Raw genomic sequence first — 16,212 nt, forward strand, 5'->3', positions numbered from 1 at the left:
AGGGAACAATAATCAGTGGACATTGGTTGTAAATTAATGACCAGCTAAAGGATTTGGCTTGGACATGAACTGCAGCAAGTTATTAATTCCATAAGCCCCTGAGCCAATGTCATGACTACTATGACCATTTCAGGGTTTCCATTCTGTTAGGAGTCAGGCTTGCACAGTTCTATTTGCAGCATCAGTTGCCAGGAAAGGCAGAGCTCATGGATGTGCGCATCACTGACACAGGCATCCTGCCCAGTGCATTCCTTCAGGTCATGCCACTTCCTCAAGTTCTTTGCACAATCTCTGACCTGATCCACTGCCAAAATCCTGGTCAGAGGGAGCTTGTGTCATTCTTCCTTACAGTACTCATTACCTACAGAGACATAACTCTACAGTAGTAGGTCAACCAGCATGTATAGCAAACAGTGCTCCACCATTGTGAGCCTTTTCCATGAGTCTTTTGTCTGGACTGTGAGCTCCTTGGAGCCCATATCCTCAGCAGAAGCAGAGGAGACAGGACTCAGACACTGGAGTTACTCAGGTTTAGTTCCATCACTAAAAAAAATCTGCTTTGGTGCTTTTCAGTCCCTTGCAAATTTCAGAATTCCCAAATCTGGGACACAGACAAGTTAAAAGGCAGAGAACCGAGTCTGGACCCCTTTAGTTTTGCACAAGAGCTGGTAAAAATGAGTGACTAGTCGAAGCCAAAGAGCAGATCTGTGCTGATGCAGATTCCTCCTTCTGAACAGCTCTGATCACAGCTGCAGAATTTAACATGCCTTGTAGGATACCAGACCACACTATTCACATTTGAATTCTACCAGCACCCCTCATGATCTGCCCTCTGCTCTCTGCAGGGCACTGCTGGCTGTCACAAGGCTTTGTCATGCATAGCCACACACCTGCAACCTGCACAAAGACAAAGCAACAGGGAATGGAATTTTCAGTGTAAAACAAGAAGTAGGACTCTTGGGGAAATAAGCAATTGCCGAATTCCTTTACAGTACCTGCAGAGTCCCTGCTCCTCGTTCCCTGGCCATGGTGTCAGCCACCTCAAGAGAATCCTCTGCTGTGCTCCATACTAGCACCTCTGAAATGATGTGTCTGAAGAACTGCACACTGGTTCAGATCACTCCAAAGCCCCCTTAGTGGTTAGTGCTGTGGGACATTAGTTCTGGATGACTAATTATTTGGTTTAAAAACAAGTCTTTTGTTTCTTGGGCTATAAAGACAACATGACCACTTTCTGTACTTTTGACCCCAGGGAAAGAAAAGCCACAGATAATAGAATTAAACCCTCATTTCACTTGAGATAATATTTGTATTAGCTCCCTTAGTAAAATGTCATGTACACTGCCAAGTCTGCAGGTTATCACTTCCACAGTTTGAGTGTTTGGAGACAGGGCTTGGAAATAGGGGGTATTTGGAGGAAAGCTCTGAGAATTATAAGACCTGTAACTGTAGAGCTTTTTTCCTACTCAGTCCAACATTTCCTTCAAGGCTTGAGCTCAGACAGAATAATGGTTAGGATATTTTTTATTGGCCCAACACCGAAACATTATATAAGGTTTCAAGGCCACACAGATGATTTTCACCCTTTTTTTTAAGGTTCTCTGTAGACATCGCAGGGAAAAGAATCAACACATTCAATTTTCCAATTGTGCTCCTCTTCCAAGGGATTATTTTAAAATTCTAAGCATCATGAAGCAAAAGTGCAAGTTCTGTCCATCAGTAGTCAGAGCTTTTTCCTTATAATTCTGAAATCAGAGCAACAATAATAAAGCTTCTTTGGCCAAGTGTTAGTTTGAGACATTTCATTCCATTCCATTCCAGGGAAGAAATGAGCACTCCCTCCCTTTTCCTGCTGCAGTCCTGTTGTGTTTGGATGCCCAAATGCTTTCAGGTAACTAAGATTAGATTTTTCCGTAAGATGGGAGCTAATTCTTCTACTGCCTTCTCCTTTCCCCAACATGTTATCTTTTTCACTTTGTAAATGGCAGTACATGTTCTGCAAAAAAAAAAAAAAAAAAAAGGTAAAGAGAATTTCAAACTCTGACATTGGGAGTACTCTGAGCGAGTTGGGTGATCAGGTAACACAGAGGTTTTTAGAGTGGCTTGTCTTCCCAATGAGGAAATGAAGAATTTAGCTTCAGAAAGTACAAGTAAATATTCATTGTATCATCAGCACTTCTTAGCTGCAGACCACTCCAGCTTTTCCCATGGAGGAATCAAAACTATCCCTTCTCTACACTTTTTAGGGTGCACACATTCATTCAGTCAATATACCACAGTGTAATGTTTTCCTTAATTCACAGTTCGTGACTGTTTCTCCTTTAATTTTGTCTCCATGCTGGAGTTGTAGAGGCAAAGCACTGGCCTGGTGTGTCTTTACATACAAAGCTGGCTTTTGTGGGCAGGGCAGGGAGAACTGCTAGAGCCAGTAGAAGGAAAATAAGACAGAAAGAAAATATTTTATCTGCTTTGTGCCATATGCTTTGGTGTATGGTTACAGAATAGTCAGTCTACAGTGACAATTCCATTCCCCATGCAATGCCACAACTGAGACCTGACACAGTGTGCAGGTGGTGTTTAACCAGGGCATATGCATATACTGATCCTCTTTAATTCTGCATCCCCTTCACAAGTCAGTGTCTGCAGTGAGCAGCTCCAGAATGTCTGTTTGAAGCACTTGTCCAAAAACAGTGAGAAAGCTGACCTGTAAATAAGCTCTGGGAATGAAACAGACAAGGGTGTGAAGGAGAAAGTTTGCAGAAAGCAATTAAAGCAACCTATACGGTTATGACTTAGCTGCAGAATTCTGGGGTTGGAACAACAACATGAAAAATACTGGAAATGGATAGATCCTGAAGTAATTCTTCTTAGGCCCTCTTTATACTTCTGGCAATGGCCAGTCCAGTAATACCTGCCAAAAAGAAACATGACCTTGCATATAGGATACTGGCCTCGTTGCTTATGGTCACGATCAGAAGCACACCCCAAACACGGAACTACTCTACAGTCATCTCCACAGGATACAGGCACTTGTCGGCCAGGACAGGAACAGCCCCAGTTCTCAGGCAGCAGCAGCTGGAGCCTTTACTCATCTCTGCTCCAGAATGCTTGTGCTTCCAATGGTCCCGTGGACTGTGTCCCCAAAATATTTTTTGCACTGATTTGATGCATATGTCATATGTGTGTGTGTGTGTGTGTGTGTGTGTGTGTGTGTGTGTGTAGGTGAACAGACACAGATTTGTCTGGCATTATCTCAGGAATTTGGATAGATGTTTACCAGAATAATAGGCTGTGCACCACTTCAAACCTGGCACACAGCATACCTCTGCACCCCAAAAGCAGGCACTAGATAGACCAGTCTGTGGTCTGGAAGGACAGCTATACAATATACCATTTTTAAGGACATAAGAAGACTTCTGTGGTTAGTTAGTATACACTATGCTATAACAACAACAAATACAACAAGTCTCTTACTTAAAGGAAAACTATAAGGATCATTTGAACAGAAGTCTTCAAAAAAAACCCTTAAAAACCTATAAAACTTTCTACAACAGTTTAAACAGATTATTTAAAAAATAATACTATTACTAAAGCCTTTAAAATTCCATATGAGAAGGATTATTCAGCCAAAATCCCAGAGAGCAGTTGTAGATAATTTCTAGTTGTCTTACTGCTCTGAGTTTTTCTCAAGAATTTCTACTACTCATCCTCTGCTTCCAAGAGAAAAATGAATGAATGATGGGTCTTCAGGGCTTTTTTGTATTCCAAATACTTAATATTGAGCAATACACAGGATCCAGAAAAAAAGAAATCTTTCATGTCTCCTTTTTCAGCTTTAAAAATGCTACAGAGGATACAAACACTATTTCTTCTCTTTAGCAGGTCACTTGTAATAGACAAGCTGCTTGTGATGCATTCCATGCTGAGACCAGCTATAAGCCATGCATCTGCTGAATTTAGGAATAAAGAGCTGGTCCATAAAATGTGGAATCAGAGGAGTGGCCTCAGGGGCATAATGGTGCATTACTGCTGTGAGATCAGAGTGTTTCACTGAAAGATATATATTGTTACAGGAAAAGGGGTTCCATGCTTTCTGATTCTGTCATTATTTATTGTTGCCATTGCTCATTTTCTGCAATGCTGGATCACATGGCAGAGAGAACTGTGGAGAGTGCTCTGCAGCTTGCGCTGGAGCTCACGTTATTAGCCATGGCAGAGGAAATTTTTCTCATTAGAGCAAGTTGTGTGCAAGAACTTTAAAGTTACTGCTCATCTAAGTATGAAAAACATTAAGTCTAGGAATAACTAGACTCCTTTACTTCCTGGGAAGGTCACAGACAGGCATTGTTCCTTGCTACCTCTCTACTGAACAGTTTGATGAAGACAATCAGGATGAAGAGAGAGGAAGGATGAGCAGGACTGTGACTGACCTTCCAACACAGACAACCTCATTAACATTAATCTCAGACATAGTTTCAGCTCTCACCACTTTTTGATATCAACAAAGAGCAAATATCCATTCTATTCTGCTCAGACCTTAATTAATAGCGGTCCCAAGGCTCTGGGAGGAACTTCTTACCAGGTGACCACTATCAGCCTTAATTATTTAGTAGATACACCTGACAACTGTGACATTTATAAAGCAAGAGCCAGTGATTAACTGTGTATACGTTTCCTATGCTTTTTCTTCTGTAAGCTGTTCTCAGTGGTATAACTCATAAGTGTATCATTCCTTAGGTTTGATGGATTAAAAAAATATGGGTTAAAAGTTGCTTGGATTAATTATTAATTGAACTAGGCTCATGAGTCATAGGATTTATGTCCAAAACCAGAAATGTGTCTCTTTAGAATCAGGTATCTGTATACATTCCTGAAGATGGATGTGCAGATTTCTGAGTGCCATTTGGTAGTTCCCAGGCTCTTGGAACTGCTGTGGTACCTGCCTGCTCTGAGGCTGCTCTGATAGGCTGTTTCTGCTTAATAACTTCATACATACAAGCAGCCTTGTATGAGCAGGGCTGAGTGACAAGCAGGGATCGGTTCCACATGTTGGGAGCTGTCACTTTTACTAGGTAAATCAATGCCATGCTTGCCTTCTTATCTTGAAAGCTGTGGGAGGACAGAGTATGTTAGCATGGAACTCTGCCTTGGCTCCTGCCACACTGCAGCTTCACAAACCTCTGCCATGTGGTGCTGTCACTCATCTGAAGGAAAGGCTGTGGCTGGCTTGAACATGCTCATCTAGAACATGTTTGGGTATTTTTTCTGGATAAAACAGAGGCAGTAGCTGCATGCACACTGGAGAGTCAAGGGTGGACCTTACTGCTGGTAAGTGGTCCCTATTGATTTCAGTTGGCTGGTGACAGATAAGACCAGCTTCACCTGAAGCTGATATGACTAGAAGCACCATGAACTTTGCTCTACCTCTGCTATTTTTTGGCTTCTCAGAAGGTCCACTGATGGGTCAAGGGGGGATTTCTGAGTATGAACTCACAGTTTGTGTCACTGCCCAGAGGTAATTTTGTGAGTTACAAACTATGCCAGAAAAAAAACTGGCAGGAAATATACAGAGTAGGGTTATTAGATAATAGCTAAATCTAAGACACTGGTTTCTTTAGTCCTTTTTCAACACTTGCTGAATACTCCCAATTTAAATGTTTCTATCAGGAGAAACCCTGCCACTCTTACCCTGTATCCCAAGCCCTTAGAATATAGAGGTGTCAGTACAGTTTGTTCTCAGAATTTTACATAGATTCACTTGCATTTGGTTATGTCTCCTAGACCCTAGCAAAGCTAGGACTGTCACTGCAGAAAAAGGTGCCTGACCAGGATGGTGTTTCTGGAGGCACTGAGCCTGCAAATCGGGCTGCGGTTGGCAGTACAGCCACCTACTGTCATCACTGCACACCTGCACTGGTGCCCCACAAGTGGGCAGGGAGTGTAGCCCTACACCCTCTCCAGGCATGGCACCGGGTGTTGCCAGAAATAACAGCAGACAGGCAGGTGGATCTGCAGACTGAGTGAAATGCCCAGTACAGTGCATACAGGGTGGTTCTGTGCTATACATCTGGTTTGTAAAGATGATACTTTCCTTGTAGAAAGCCTTGTCACTATCACACAAGGCATTCTTTATTTCTTCTGAGCAGTTCTTGGCATCTACAAATGGAGTTTCTATGTAAAATGCCAAAAGGAGCTTCATCTCTGTAATCCCAGATCAAGTAAGGGCATCCAGAAGATTGATTTAGGAATTTTATCTACAGGGCTGCTCCTGGAGAGTTCCAAAACAGAGACTCTAGTTTGCTCTGATTGTTTAGGTCTCATGTTTTTATTTTGGGCCAGGCTGTTGGGAACAAGTGTTTAAAACAGCTTGAATGTGGCATGCACTGACTCTTTCCATCCCTTGTCATTTTTACCCATGTAAAAAGGGGACTCAGCATCATCCTCCCACAGAGGACAGAGGTTTCAGACTGAAAATTATTGTTGGAGACTGTGTGAAGTGTTAGAGGCTAAATGGGAATTTGTGTTTTATAAAACAGTTTCTCCTGCACTATTTGTCAAATGTTGACCTCAGGGTCCTATATTTCCCATATTAGATTGATGATCTCACATATTCTGCTAAAGGTGGTATCTATTCTTCTAGATATGGCATCTTAATATTTCTTTTGAGTTGCATTTACTTTACATTCCTGCTGGAGAAACAACAGCTGAGATTTTCATATTGCACTGGAATTTGTTCTGTGGTTTTTGGTAAAAGTTTGTGAACCTCATTTGAAGATATTGGGGTTTTTTTCCAAAACAAATATGGATGCTGGAATATACTGCAAGATACTTCACTGAGGCTATGCATTAATATTCTGAGAAGGTATCAGGTTGGTCAATGCCTTCTTTAATACAAATGCCATACAAGAGGATATGAAACAATTAAAATGGCATACATATACCTGATATTAAGCCAGAGTCTCAGAAAACTGGTCAGAAAATGTAAGTACAGCAGGGTGTAATTCAGAGAAGTCATCTGTACAGCAACACACTCACCCATGGGCACATACCAGATCAACCAGCCCTAATCAACTCCAAAAATCTGTGCTGAAATGGCCAAGTCCCTTCCGGACTTTAAACAAATAAACTAGTTGGAGAAAGAGAACTACATCCATTTTGCAAGGATGAGTACTAGGTTATGGATATTTATATTTTTTGTAAAACACTTTCTTGAGATGGTTATTCTCCTGAACAGCCAAAACAGACATCCTTCGGACAATGGAATCTGAAACTCTAGAAACATAGTTCAGTATCAATCCCCTGTTCATATACAGCCTTTATTTACTTTAAATCTGGATTGGGGGGAATTGGTTTTGATTTGGGTTTGGGTTTTGTTGGGGTTTTTTTTCTTAGCTTGAATTTTACAGCACTACAAGGAAAAACCCTCAGTATTAATCCTTTAAGGTTAAGAACTTGCTGCACTTAAATTATTCTAACCCAGAAAGTTTTAAATTTATAGTCCCTCTTGAACCTTTCTGCCTCACCAGCTTCCTTGGGAGGACCCTACTACAGGCTGCACGCCAACTGCAGTAAAATTTAAAGAGGTGAGAGAGAAACTTCCCAGAAAATATAAACATTTCATGGAAATGAAATAAGTCTTCCCTTATAGGAACTCACCTCAGCAAGCTTTAGATAAATGAAAAGGTATTCAGAATTTTAAGTGGATATAAAGTGTGGTGGTTTAGATAAGTTTGTTTATGAGCAAAGCAGAAATGCATATTGTCCTGGGAGGGTCTGGGGGCCATTAGTCCCCCTGTCCTGGGGCCAGTGGCGACTGGGGCAGTGGGTTGGTTTGTACTTCCCTCCAGGGTGATGGCAGCCCTACTCCCCTCTGCTCCCCAGGGACAACCCCTGCCCCCACTCGCTTGAACCCATGACATCCACACACCTTGTGCAGGAGGGAAACGTGCCCGAGTTCAGAGATGGGAATCTTGGAAAAACAGCAGCAAGCAAGGCACAGGAACGCACTCTGCTCTCGTGTTCGAGATCTCTGCTGACACAACACAGAAGACTCGCACGGCTGTGGGGAGAAATAAAGTATGAGCACTAGGAGGGCTGTAAATTCCTCAGCCCCACTTGCTGGGCACTGGCTTCAGAGGCCTACTCCTCCTGCAGCTTACTGTGACCCACGTTTCCTCAGAAACCTCAACACATCCCTGGAGGGTCTCAGATGCTCCTGGGAAAATGACATGATGTAGGCAGGAAGGGGTTTTTCAAAGGGAAACTTTTTTAGCTGGGAAGATGTTGGAAAATTCAAATCCGGTGGTGGCTTGGAAACACCAAGGGGTTGATGCTCTCTGTGAAGGTCCTTGTCATGACCTCAGGAGAGACCTGTCAGGCAGATCTAATTGTGGCTTTTCCAGCCATTGCTCTCACATGGCCATGCATTGAACCAACCGTGACTTCAGCAAAGACCATGGGTGAACACAGCAGAGATGTGAACTGGCCCATGGCCCCACATGGGTGTTTGCTCATGCTGATCCCACGTTAATGACATAAAATAAAAACAGGCGAAAAGTCACAAAGCCTGGCATTTCCACATGTTGTCACTGATTGGAATGGTTCTGACATCAGGCTTTCCTTTCCCAGTTGTTTCTCCAAAATGTATAAACTCAATTCATTTAGAAACTTAAACCCATGCAATATTTGTGCATAAGAAATACTTCTGTGAGTATTCGGCTCAATTTTTTTCTCAAGGTTCCTTCTTTTTTCTTTTTACATGCCAGTCAACCTCAAACCCTTGCTAAGCAACTGAAAGCTGGCTTCATGTTAACTGACATTACCAAGGGTTTTCAGAAAGTTCTTTTTAAATGAGTTTTAAGAAACAATAAGAAGCCAGCTTGAAGAAAGTTGTCAAAACATATATATGGTGGGGGGACAGTGTCAGCCTGCTACTTCTGCATGACAGTTTGGGAAATGATCCTAGGGAGAATCATCACAGGCCATAAATCTGCATTTTAGTCTCTTAGCCAAAATCCCTATCTTTCTAGTCAGCTAATGGCATGTTGACAGGGTGTGCAGCTGAATTTCTGTAGAAATGGAGTCGGGGAGACTGCAGGAAAATTCAGTAGTTTAGAGGCAAAATTTTTCACACCAGTGCCTTTGAAATGGGAGCACTGGTGGTGTATGTCTGCTCTCTCAGAAAAGTTTTATTGTCCAAAATTTATTTTAGATATTTTATGAGTGAAGATGAAGCTCGAGCAAGGATGTTACTGCTTTAGCCAAAAGCAGACAGGATATGGACAAAGGGGTTTGCAACGCCCCCATGCCCTCTCTGTTCTTACTTTAAAATGTAAGCCCTCTTTGAAGTCACAGTGCTGCCCCAGCCCCCATTAGGGCTCTCCCACTGCCCTGCGTGTGAGCACTGCAAACGAGGAGAGAGAAGCCGGGCCTCGCTGTTCCTGTTTAATGTATCTGCAGTGTCCTGGAGGTATGCTTGGAGGAGGCAGAAGGATGGCAGCAATGTTGCAACTTCACTCTTCTCTGTGACATATTACATCCAGAAGAGAAAGAATTGCGTTGTAGGGAACGTAAATCAGGGGCTGCTTTCAGATTTTAAAATGACTTAAAGTTTGTATTAATATAATTATAGCCTCTGATGCAAATAAAACAAGATGTGACAGATACAGAAGGCTGCCACTACTAAGCTAATGCTATAAAACTTCAGTAAGTGACTAGCAGTTGGCAGGATGTTCAAAGAAGATTTTACTCTCCCTGACATTAATGTCATGACTGAGACATCTCTTTTTATAGCGTTTTGTTGAATTTTATATGCTTTTTAAAACAATGATTAGTTAAGATTGCCTTGAGCTGCATCCTTTAAGCCAAATTTATTGATTCCAAAGTACCAAATAATTTTCTTCAGTCATCGAAAACAAAGGTGTGCTCTTTGTGGTACTTGTTTCTTGGCAGTGATGTTGCATTTTCATACAGTAAACATATACTCTATTTTCCAAATTCAGAGTAATTGAGGTTATTACCTAATGGCTCTCTAAAGCCAATCTTACCTTATCTCTCTGAAAGGCTGTATCACTCCATGTGTGCCACAGACTGACACATATACACAGATGTGTGTGTTCACCCAGCAGCAATGAAGAGTTCAGCTCCTCCACACCCAAAACAGCTCCCTACAGGGACTCTAAGACAAGAAAAGCTGTCCTGATTTGCATTTGCTTTTGTATTTTTTTAATAGATTGCTTTCCTTATATGTGCAGCAAAGCAGTGCTTAAATACTTGGGCAATGTTCTCTATAAGGTGTGCAGGTGTACATGACATAAGAGCTGGTCATACTAGACCCTATCATTCTCCTTTATCTCTCACTATTGCAAGGCATTTAGTCTTCACCTTCAGCAGTTGTGAGAGTCTTCTGAATCACAGCTGCATTCTCTCTGAGCAATATGACTTTCACTAAGTCATTTGCTGTTCTGAGAATTAATAGAGTTTTGCAAAATGCCCTATTTTCAACTGCACTGAATGAGACTATCCAGTAACCTAATATTGGTCAGTGCCAAAGAGCAGGTAATCTTCAGCCCTGCCGGCTCAACATTGCTCCCCATGCCTCAGCACCAATTCTACTCTGAGAAGTTATCACAGATTTCCTGGAGGAATTAGAGTCAAGGAGTGTCAATGGCAGCGGATCCCAGCCTTGGGCAAAGTAAAACAAGGAGATCCAACAGCTGTAGCACAACAGCTGGCAGCAATTTGCCCCATTGGTGCTGCCACGGCAGAAGCTCTGGGCCAGTGCTGGGAGGGCCATTCAGTGAAACAATTAATACAATCAATTACTTTCCAAGAATGTCTAATTAATCACTGGGCTATTAACCTGAACAATCATAATGTAGATTCCCAACATCAGTATTGCTTGAATAATCCCCAAGGGAATAATTAGAAGTGCATCACTTGGAAGAATGCATGGTATGCAATGAATTACTGGATCCTAATAAATACAATGACTCCTCAGCATACTGTCAGGGACCTAGAAAGAAGTCAATGGATGGAAGACAAAGAGGTCAAGAGAGAGGCATGATGTAAATACCTTGCTATGAATTTAGAGAACTTGTGTGTCTCTTTTTTTGGCATCAAGATTAAAGATGTGAAGCAGAGAAGGAAGGAAGTTACTTAAATTCAATGGTCAGATTGTTTCTTGATATGGGATTTAGTCCTCCCTGTGGCTAACCTACCAGTCTAACTTGCTCCTTATTTAATGTAGACCCCCGTGTCTGCATAATCCATACTTCAGTTGCAATATTTACATTCCTTTCTAGTTATAGTCAATTCCATCCTTGAAGCAACCTAAGCAGAGCTAGCTGAGTAATTCACACAAGGGTTAATCCAGGAAGAAATTATGCATGAGAAGAGGCAAATTACTCTGCTTCTGTCCAGGACAGGGACTTAACACTACCTCAAAAGCCTCCAATCGACCTTTGTGCCATGCCACAAGGCACAGAACATTCATCCTCTACGCAATGTTTTAAAAATCATCTAGCCCCCTGCACCGTTCACTACTACAGAAATTACATGACCAGCTTCTGTAGATATGGATAGACATGCTCTTTCCCAAAGGATGCTAGCCTTGAACAACACAGACATGACCTATAGACAGAGCAGAATTGTGTCTTTGTCTGCCTCATTTTCCCATCCTCATAAGTTACTATTGGTATTAATATTTGTTTAGGTCAATATTAAGGTCCAAGCTGAGCACTGCTACAGCCTGTGTCCCTACACAATAAGAGCTGGTAGGCACAGTAGGGTAGAGATATGACCCTAGGAGCCAGTTATTGCAAAATTGAGCTAAACTGGCTTCTCAAAAAATCCCTTGGGTAGAAAAGCTCCCTTTACGCTCCTAAGACTATGAGAGGACATAAATAATTCACTCTTCTGTATCTTTCTTACTGCAGAAAAGATTTCAGGTAATACAAGTATAAAAACATAGATATACATCCACCATCCGCATTTTTTTCCTCATAAGGATGAAGAGTATATTAAGTGACCTTCCTCTCCAATAGGATAAGAAATCTAATGCCAGCTTAGGAAACTTAAAGTTATTAGCAGTTACATATTACTGGCAACATATTTTACACCAGACAGCTATGAAAAAAAAAGTCATAAAAATGCAATTAAATGTCTGAACTGTTGCTATTTTGGAAATTAAAACAACACACGGTATCCTTGCTGCAGCTTATATTACTTACTTATGACTTCTGCAGTTATTTTCACCAGTTTAACCATGCTTCTTTTCCATAAATGTCTGCTGTAAATAGGTCCTTTGGGAACCCTGAAAATAACAAGATCTCTAATAAAAAAATTAATAACACTGAGAGAAAACTCAAGTTGGAAAGGTGTTTTTAGAGCACTTTAAAGGGTCTATTAAAAAAAAAAACCACTTGCAGAGAAGCACCCCAATGCTCTGTAGCAGGTAGATCTGAACTGTCACTGCTGAGACGTAAAGAAGGGACACTGAGTTTTCAAGAGATTGGACTTTACGGTTGCTGGGAATACTACTAGACTCTCTGAAGCTGCATTAAAGAACCTTGTTATCTTGATAAAATCATACAAAATACCATTGCCAGTGAACAGCATCAACAGTCATGTTTACATTATTTCTACATATCAATTCTTCCTGTGCATGAAAAGTTCTAAGGCAGCACTCTCCCATTCAAAAGAGGAAGGTAGAATACAGATTCATTTACAGTTATGAATATTCCAATTGGAAAGTATAAGCTAAGGGAGAAAAGAAAAAAGAAAAAAGAAAAGAAAAGAAAAGAAAAGAAAAGAAAAGAAAAGAAAAGAAAAGAAAAGAAAAGAAAAGAAAAGAAAAGAAAAGAAAAGAAAAGAAAAGAAAAGAAAAGAAAAGAAAAGAAAAGAAAAGAAAAGAAAAGAAAAGAAAAGAAAAGAAAAGAGAGAATTATATTGACAAAACACATCACAGTACATTGTCAATCAGTAGCATGCTGAATCCTGAACTTCTGTGGTTTCAAAAGATAACGGTTTGGTCTTTCTTGTTGCACAAAATTTGACACATCTTTGTCTAATTGGGACATTGGTGTTGTATGTAGTAAGACTACAAAGAGTTTTAAAGATCTTGCTGTTTCAAACAAAAATGGTACACTGTCTAATAAGGCAGAAGATGGTGTTCAGCATATTATTTCCATCCCAAATATGAGAAAAAAATGACCAAGAGTGGTTATTTTGATGGAAGGTGATGAAACAAATATGGTCAGAGTGAGTCTGATTGTTACTAAAGAGCAATAATTAGTCAGATATTTTTAAGTCAGCAAAACCAAATCGTTTGCATCCAAGCATTCAAAAAGAAATCTGTAAAGACTGACTTCTACTTCGATACTAATTCTTTCTAGAGGGCTTTGAACATTTGGCAGTTTGGAAGAAAATTAATTTTTTACTTAGAAGGCATATATGAAGTAGTCCAAGGGTTTAAAGCCAGTAAAACCAGTCTTCAGGTTTACCTAAGGCCAGCCACATCCTGGGCTGCATCAAAAGAGAAGTGGGCAGCATGATGATGCTCTCCTCTGCCCTCGTGAGGCGCCACCTGGAACTCTGTATCCAGCTCTGCGGTCCTCCGCATAAGAAACACGTGGAGCTATTGGAGCAGGTCCAGAGGAGACCACAAAGATGATCAACGGCTGAAACCCCTCTGCTGTGCAGACAGGCTAAGATTTGGGGGTATTCAGCCTGGAGAAAAGAAGCCCCTCCCAGTATTTAAAGAGGGCTCCAAGACAATGATCTTAATCCATTCTTGATGGGTCTTCCAGTGTCAGACTTCATGGCGGTTTCTACCACAGATTCCAATGCTGCCTTTCTCAGGATTGAGAATCTGAACAGATACGAGACAGGAGCAAAGCTGGGAAGTATCAGTCAGTAGGTCTCTCAGTAAGCCCAAAGGAACGAGGGAGGGAATAAGATACACTTAGAGAAGTGCTGGAAGCAAAAACCACTTCAGGAATAAATCAGAGGCCGTTACAAAACGTGTAATAGTCTAACTACTTTCCCACCTCTCAACTGTTGCGGGAAACATGAGGCAGCTGTGGATTCTTCTTGTGCTTGAAGATTGTGAGGATTTGTTCCCACATCCTCCATGAGTCACTGAAGCTAAACATGCTAAAAGCGGACAGGGAAACACAGGCTTTAGATGGGGCCATGAAGGTGCAGCATCATAAAAACTCTCCTGTCCCCTATGAGGGTGTGCAAGCTCTCTTTGTCCAGCTGTCCAAGGGAAAGAGATTCTTCGAAAAACATGAAAAACCCACTGCAGAAAAGATGGGGTAACCTGTTTGGAGACAGGTGACTTTCAGTGGCTGGGTGTTGAGAGAAGGACTTCAGGACATGTGTCTTCTCCTCTTTTCCAAAATGCCAATCCTGTCCTGTTTTTGTTTTTGTTTTTGTTTTTGTTTTTGTTTTTGTTTTTTGAGGGCAGAAGCCAGAAATAAACTGAGGAAATATCACACTTATGCTGGGCCCTTCAGCTCCAGTCTGTCGTCAGGGTTTTGAATCTTAGACAGACTCTATGCATTATTATTCAATTTCATATGTTTATTGATTTTCAGTCCTAGCCCTTCTTTTTAATACAACGTAACTGCTCAAATTATTAAAAATAATTGCAAGAATGGATCACACCTAGAGGAGGTCATCATCTTAGTTTATTCTTATGATATCCAGGCTTTGTAATATAAAACAGTAATAGAAGAGCACTTTTGTAAAAGCACATGCAAACCCCTTGATTTGATGGAAACAACTCTGAAGACAAGTTGTAGAAGACCAGGTATGTGAGAACTCTTACTCTGCAGACTTTTAAACTGCAGACTTTGGTGAGAGATATATTTTAACAACTAAAACATCCTCTGCAAAGATGAACAAAGATTAATGGACTGTGGCATACTACATTGCCATTAGAGTTGCCAGTTTTATTATATATTATCCCAGCATGCAAAATGTGTCACGCAGCAAACAAATGTGAAAGAAAGACTTAACATACAGGTTCTCTGAGGGAGAAGATTTAAGATTTGCCATACTAATCCTGTAACACAAGAAAATTCGTATGATTAGAATTATATGACAGCAGGCGATCAGAACTCCTCACTAAATACTAATTGTACATGAGGTGGTAAAAATCTCAATTTTTAGTTTTATAACCAAACATTTATAACCAAGCATTTATATAGTACTGCAGCAGTGGCATCCAAGAGCTATGTCTCTAACAGCTTCTATGGGCTCAGATCAAAACTCTGGCCCCCAAACAATTAAAAGATTAAATGATTATGCCTTGTTGAAACTTTCTCCTGCTTGCTCTCTTTCAAGAACGCTGTATGTGGCTGAGAGCTGCCTTGCTACACTGAGAAGCCAAATGGTTAACAGTAAACTGACATCTGGTACTCTGAAAGAGCCAAGAATGTTACTGCAGAGGTCACAAGGTGAGCGGCACAGTCGCCAAATAAAATTAACTCAGAGATTTAATGTAGGGTATCACATTTCTGAGCATATTCTTGACCTATTGTCATATACACATCACCATTGTTACAAATGGGACATAATAGCAGTTCTCTTTGAATGCAGTGCTTAAACAGCCAATATTCTTCCAACAAATTCCCTGGTTTTGAAGAGAATTGAAAGCTATACATTTTTAAAGCAATATTCTCAATATGAATGAATAACAAGTCCCTGCAAGGTGTAGACAATGACTAACCAATGGAGACAAAGACTTTTACACAATTTCTGTCATCTTTTTATTTAGTTCTTCTATTCATCTACACATGCACCTTGAAAGACTGCTGTGAGAGAAACATTATCTACAGAAAAACTGTTTTTGAAATTATGAGGATGTAAAATGTTCTCTGAGCTTAGTGGTTTAGTGTGACAACATCAGCTGAAACCCCTCCCTGGCAGTGGTGGCCATAACCTGCTCTGCCCCTCCACGTGCTCCCTGGCGGTCCCAGTCCAGCTGACAGCAGCGGCCATGCCCCCATTGGTACCCAGGTACTGAAGCAAACTAGGCACAAACACGAGGTAAAACATGTTAGTGTTTTCTCACGGGGAAAACGTAAAACAAACGATTTTTGGTTTGCATTTGCAATGCACTGAGTGCAGAGAGGGAGAGGTGCTGGTTCTGCTGATATACAGTAATTACATAAACTGTGATAAAGTGTCTAAGCATTTTGTCTT

Source organism: Aphelocoma coerulescens, chromosome 17 (genome assembly GCF_041296385.1).
Source record: "Aphelocoma coerulescens isolate FSJ_1873_10779 chromosome 17, UR_Acoe_1.0, whole genome shotgun sequence".
NCBI classification, from domain to species: Eukaryota; Metazoa; Chordata; class Aves; order Passeriformes; family Corvidae; genus Aphelocoma; species Aphelocoma coerulescens.